Source organism: Perognathus longimembris, chromosome 9, assembly GCF_023159225.1.
Source record: "Perognathus longimembris pacificus isolate PPM17 chromosome 9, ASM2315922v1, whole genome shotgun sequence".
NCBI classification, from domain to species: Eukaryota; Metazoa; Chordata; class Mammalia; order Rodentia; family Heteromyidae; genus Perognathus; species Perognathus longimembris.
In genome coordinates this window covers 27,457,155-27,464,213 of record NC_063169.1, presented here as the reverse complement: position 1 = coordinate 27,464,213, position 7,059 = coordinate 27,457,155, and positions in this window count along the sequence as shown.

Here is a 7,059-nt window from a genome sequence, read left to right as displayed (position 1 = left end):
CGCGTCCCCCCCACCCGCCCTCCACCTCTTCTGTGGCCGCGCTCCCGGGGGACCCCCGCGGCCACGACCCCACTTTCCTCCCGGATACCCTCACACCCTGCCCAGGCCATCAGGGGGCTCGTTCCAGCACCGCCCCCGACCTCAGGGTCATTCATCACACGCGCCCTGGCTGGCGAAGCCCCAGACACCTTGCGCGGAGGTCACGTCTGGGACAGCAGAGTGGGCCGGGAGAGGAAGGGAATCGCGAGGGGAGAAGTCAGCCGGGACACGCGGGGCCCCGGGGTGGGGTCTCGCGCCCCACGGCCTCAGCACCAGGCCGCCCTCGCTCCCCCCACCGCGGGAAGCTCGGAGCCGAGCCCGGGGCCGAGCAACGCCTTGGGATCGCGCCGCGTTGCGCAGCCCCGAGCCATTTGCTACCTGGCTGCGCGCGAACACCTGTCCACCGCCCTCGGGGCACCACCCAGCCCCACTCAGGGAGCCTTCTCTGTCCAGTCCCAGCCCGGCGCTACCACTCCGGCGGGCCCCACCCTTCGATCCCTGGCGGCTAACAGTGGGGCTCCGTAAGCGGCTGGCTCCGCGCCCCCGAGCCCAGCGCGCCCCCTCCCCAGCCCCGGGGGGGGGGGCGCTCCCCGCACCTTCTCGCTAGAGGAGGACGCCCCCTCTCCTCCAAGGCCGAGAGAGGGGCTGTTGGGGCTCGGGGACGGCCGCTACAAGCGCCTGGGGATCCGTGGTGTGCAGGGCGGCCGCAGCAGGAATTAGGGGACATGCTCGTTAATTGGTTCCACTATCAGCCGCCGTCTGCCTCCCCTGTGCACGGATCAGACCTTAATTGCTCTTTACATTTATCACGGTGAACTGCGAACCTCCAAACAAGCCCCAGCCGCGGCTTCGGCCGAGAAAGCGCCACTCCCGAGGCTGTTTCCCTCCCTCCCTCCCGGGGCCCAAGCGGGTTGTGGCGGCGATCGTGCTTATTTAGACATCTTTATTTCTCTTAACTTGGGTCTGGAAAGACTGCCTGGTTCCACCTGATGGAGCCACGTCGCCTTGTTTGCAGAGACCCCGCCATGGGCGCTAGGTTCCTTCCATTCCGGTTCGTGATTGCTGACACCTCGCTGGGATTCAACAAAGTCTAGCCCAGACAGCGACCCTGGCCTCTCAGTTTGACCTATTTCTACTGCCCTCCTGCCCCTACTCACACAGCCCAACAGGAATAACAATGTCTGGGCCCCGTATTGGGGGGCCAGGGAACAAGAATCAGGGTAATGGAGCTTCTCCAGGAAAGAAGGAACATTGGTGAACAGGAAGCTGCAGAATGGGAAGTTCAAGGCCCCCTGGAGGAAAGAAAGCAGCAATCTGCCTTGACAACATCAGGCCAGGACTTAGCCTCCTGCTGGGCAGCACAGTCTTCTAAAATCCTCTTAGACTGCTTTAGGTTCAAGAAACTAATTCTCACTTTCCCATGAGGGAAATGGCCACTTGAGAAGGAATGCACGCTGAAGCATGCACGTGTGTGTATACATAGACTATTCAATGTGTATGTGTGTGTTTCTATATGTGCTATATTCGTTCTAGGTAGGATGACTAGAAGATAGATAGGAGACAGATTGATTGATTGATTGATTGATCTGACAGACCCATACACAGGTGGAAACATGACCGAGAGATGGAAAGAGAGGTTTGCTGTAGCCCATCTCTATTAAAAATTCAGCTCTTTCTGGAGAGGGTAGGGACTTCAATTTCTTTGCCTTTTTCTTTCAAGGTTCATGTTTGTTAGGTTTTTGTCCTCACCTCAAATGCTAGCAGAAGGAAACATTTGTAAAACTTTGCCTTCCTAGGGGCCTCCCAGGCTGTGATAAGAAGTGACTGCCCAGTCTCTGTTCCACCTGGCAGCATGAGTCCAACAGACAGCTGGTAATTGAAAGGGAGGGTCTCAGCAGCTCTTGCTTCCAGTGTGATGTCACAAGACAATCTAGAGAGAGGCTTCTGGGTACTGTCAGACCATAACCTAGCCAGGACGAATCTGTACATGGTGGGGCACAGCTGTTTATCATCATCCAGGCATATCACCTGACATAGCCTGATAGCACCCCTTATATAGCATTCTCCTACACAGCAATCAACCTCTTGTTGGCTGAAATTCGAAGGCAGTAACCACTTGCAATCCGTGGAAGGTGCTTCATGGAAATCTTATAGTTCAACTTGGCCAACATCAACTTTTTTATTTATAAACAGGAGCAATAGAATTCTCATTTCTATTAGAGATGCTTACAGCTCATGTGCATCTTAAAATCATCCTAAATCTTCTTTTTAGCATTGAAACATAGCATTTTTTATTAAAAAATCATGAAGGAAAAAATAGGACTGAATCCCTTCATGTAAAAATAGTGTAAATGAAACTAAAACATACTAAAATACATATTAAATCCTTAGAGCCCAAAGGAAGATGCTTTTAGGGGAGGAACACAAAGACACAATGCCTCTGTGCCTTTCATCATATAAAATAATTTTTATTGAAACAAATTCCAGGACATGGAATTGTGTTGTTCTTTATCTGTCCTTGGGGTGGGGGAGGGCAAAGGGTGATCAGCAGTGGTACTCACTAGACACTGTGTGGACAATGAACTCTACCACTTGTGGATGTGGATGGGAAGGAAAAACAGAGCAAAGGCAGGGGTGACATTGTCCAAAATAAATGTGCTCATTACCTGACTTATGAAATGGTAACTACTCTGCACATCACTTTTATAGTAAATAAATAATAAGCATTAGTTACAATATTTTATCTTTTTATCTAATTGTGCCATATGTCTGTAATTAGATAGATCCTGTGGTAAATTGTGCTCTGCTGGCCCTACCTAGGAAGTTTAATTTTCCTTTTTTTTCCCCTCTTTTATCCACTACCAAATTTCTTTTGATTAATGGCAGATCTTTTTACTGAATCCTGTGAAAACCCAAGGAGAAACCTAGGATCTGAATGGCTGAAAGTTTGTTGATTGTCTAAAGTGACCTGTAGACCGAGTCAATCATTAAGAATCGAATCAAGTAATAACTCTAGCAACTATAACTCTTATGCTTATTATTCCATTGTTCTGATGGAGTGAGATCTTGACAGCTGGTGAATTGTACTGACTTTCCATTTAGAGCTCAAGGATAATGCTCAGAAATAGAGTCAAAATTTAACTTGTGACCTGGCATTTTATTGCTATATATGAATGCTTTTTTGAATGGGAGAGAGCTATGTTGTTTGGAAAGTGCAATTTTTGTGGGTGTGTATGTATGTCTTTCAAATGTCATTTGTCCAAAGCCTAAGCTCATCAGGACATTGAGCCACAAAACTACTGTACTGTTTCCCTCTGAGCTGGAGGGGGAAAGTGGGAGAGAGAAAGGCAGCAGACATCACAAAGGCACAATGCGCCTCAGTAGACTTTATGTTGTAAGGATCACTTATATGGGAAGGAGTGATTTACTTCCTACATGTGGCTGCCCATCTCCTGTATATCTGTGAGAGTCAGCAAGAATTGACAAAGGGAAACAATTAGTGTCATTAGGAATGTTCCATTGAGGGCATATATATCATTTAACACAAATTGTTGATCACTACAAATCTAGGTTGAGTTAGAACCTCTGACCTTATGGGAAAAGACCACAGCAGCCTATTAACTGGCTTCACTAGTTCCTTCATTGGTAGGCTCTTTGATTTTTTCGATCTTTATCCTTTTAAAATTAGAACAGGGCTATGATGAGCCAATTTACTGCCGTTCTGTGTAATTTAGGTTATTCACTCAGTGAAACATAGAAGATGAGAGCACAGTTAAGGCTGCCTATTTCAACTTCAAAGAAAGGTCTCAATTCACAGCAGCCAATACGTTCATAGTCAGAGTGGACAGAGAACACTGCTCTGCCTCCGTGAGATAGCCGATCCAAAAGAAGCCATTCTTCAAAGTTTCTACTTTGACTGGTCATGGTTTTTGTCACGCCTCTTTCCCACTCACTGAAAGGGTAGGTAACAATCCCTTAGTTCGGGAAATAGTAAAGCCATAACATCCCTGTTTCACATTTTGGGGGCTTGGGCCCAAGTCTGGCTCTTGGAGCTGATTTGACATTTTCAATGTGATGCTCCCACCGCAGTCCTGGAACGCTCACTGATTAAAGATGTTTTTGGAATGATATTATGACTACATGATTTCATTCTAATTCAGAGCCTTGTTCTGGAGTTTCAACAGCTGCTATTGGCTCTCTTTTGAAGCATGAGAGCAATCAGTTTTGCAGTGCCTCTGCTTTGTGCTCTCCATTAAAGGGGTGTCAGTCTCTCTGCAGACCTGCCAAGCAGGACTCTGTCAGTGTGAGATTACACATCTTTGCTCCTATGATGCTCTTCTAGTAATGCAAGCAACCTAAAGAACCTGCTGTACCACTCCTACATGCTTCTCAAGAACCACAAGCTGAAGAAGAAGATTCTTTTTCATCCCACCATCAGAAATTAAATGTGATGAGTTAGCTCCCAGTGGAAAATCTGGTTGCCAGGATAGGAAGTGAAGGAATGAGGGTGGGAAGAAGGATGCTGGGCTTCTTTGACCTTGAGGGTTGCTGTGTTATATTAGATTTGGAAAAAAAAAATCAGGGCCACTTCTAAGTTCTCTCCATACAACTAAACACATGCTCATTAGGGCTTTTTAAAATTATTCCTCCACCTTCTCACCTTCTTTCATTAAATCTCAATCTTGAACATCCCAGCTGAGCAGCAGCAGGGAAAGCTGAGAAATGACAGCAAGGAATTTTTTCTTTGTTCCTATGTTTTGTTTCCTGTTGTGTCACACAGCAAAGGACGGGTAATAAGGAGATGGATCATCCTTTCATTTCAAGCCAAATGAAGAGTATGGTCTAGCAGATAATAAACAAATACATAGTATAAACAATGGGGTGTGAGGAAACAGGTTAATAATGAAGCTTTTGTTCCCCTTGATTAAATTTACAAACTACTCATCAGAATGCTAATTCATAGGCTGGAAACATTATGTATTATTTGCTTTATTTTTTCTTTGGGGCAGACTGCAATATTGTAATGTCAAAATACAGCAAATCATAGAGAGATAGTATCAAAACTATGTTCTTCTTAGAGAGTCACTTGGTTTTTCTTTTTTTCTTAAACTTAAAGCAGGGCCTAGGGCTTAGCGTTCTTACTTAAATTGCTTTTCTCAAAGTTATACTCTACCATTTGAACCACACTTCCACTTCCACTCTACCCTTTTACTTTTTACTCTACTCATTGGAGATAAGAGTCTTAGGGACATTTTTGTCCAGGCTGCCTTCAACTCATGATCCTCAAATCTCAGCCTCTTGATTAGCTAGGATTGCAAGTGTGAGCCACATGTACCCACTTGATTTTCCTTCTGAGAAAACTCTCTCCCTAGTGTTCTTAATGGTTTGCTTCAACTTCAGGCAGAACTTCAAAATGAAAAAGAAATATCCATCCTGAGAAATGAGGACTAGAGGAAATCATAGACATAAAACTGTCAGCCTGGTATCTAGAACACAGGCTTTCAATCTGAGATAGCTGTTTTTATTTTTCCTACAACTTCCACTATGCAATGACTTCATTAAGTAAATGGAGAGATCCACAGCGCGGCCCAAGGCTCCTTAATTCTCAAGCCAGAGGACAGTCTGCGGATTGGTAAACAGAAGAGCTCCCGTTTGAAGGTTTCTTGTGGGCTCAGCTGTGACTCTTTTGCTGTCTCTCTCATTCTGAACCAATGCTGTAGATTATCTGCTTTGCACCGTGGTCCAGATGTACTGATACCTTGAGACACCCCCATTACCTACTCCCTGCAGTTCACTAGATTTTCCTTGAAGTGCAGCTGCCAGTAAAAAATGAGAATTGGCAAAAGCCAATGGGGTGTGTGATTGGTCCTTGAGTTCATTGCTTTGTCTGTTGTATCTGTCGTTAAAGAAATAGGTACTGCTCAGTTCTTATCAGAAAACTGGAAGTATCAGATGGTTTTCTAATTTTTGGTTTAAAGAAACTATTGATTAAGACAGATGTTAGAGAGATTTGGGAGTAGACAATCTAGAGACAGTGCTTTTATCCTCTTCCTCAGATTCAGCATGGATGGCTCCGTTCTCACCATTTCTAGACCTCTCTTTTCTATTCTGTGACATAGAACTGATGCTAATCTGTCCTCCTCCTCTTACCCAGCTTTGAAAGTGTCTAATAAGACAATAAAGGTTGGAATACGTTGGGGAAAGCTGGAGAAAAAATCCAAACAAATGGTTTTATTACCATTAATAATTTATTTGACTTGGTAGTCCACTGATTTCTCATTATATCAAATGACATAGAATGTTTTAATTATTGTGCTCATTTCAAGAGAGAACAGAAAATAAACTGTGATGCCTAATGCTTTGGTGGCACTGATTTTGTATGGAAGGACCTGAGAAGAAGATGTAGTATGTTGATAACCAAGCAAAGACTCTTGAGCAAGAATACTGGATTGATGTAATTGGTGATGACATATAAGGAAAGGAACTTCACTTCATGGTCCCCATGTATTTCTCTTTAAGATGGGAAACTGACTGATTGCTATGTCCCTAGTATTCATGTCCCCTCAAAATTCACATGCTGAAACCTACCTCCATGCTGAAACCTACCTCCCCTCTCTCCCCACAATGTAATGGCATTCAGAGGTAAGGTGAGTACTTTTAGGAAGTGACTGAGCCATGAGTGTTCTGTCCCCATAAGTTTGACCTAATCCTTTATAAAAGTTGAGGAGTTTTACTTTACCTCTTCTGCCCCATCAAAAAACAGCATGTACCCACCACCTCCCCTCCCCATCACATGTCAATCAGCATCCAGGACTGTCAAAATGAATAGATGTATATAAATTACTCAGTCTAAGGTATTTTGTTATAGCAGCCTGAACAAACTACGATACTGATCTATCTGTGATTAATGCAACTATATGCTATAGACTGTTGTCTGCTGGTAGTTATGTTTCCAATTCAAGGGACACAGTTTGGTTGCACATAAGAATCTGAAAATGTATGATCTTAATAGGGTTGTTA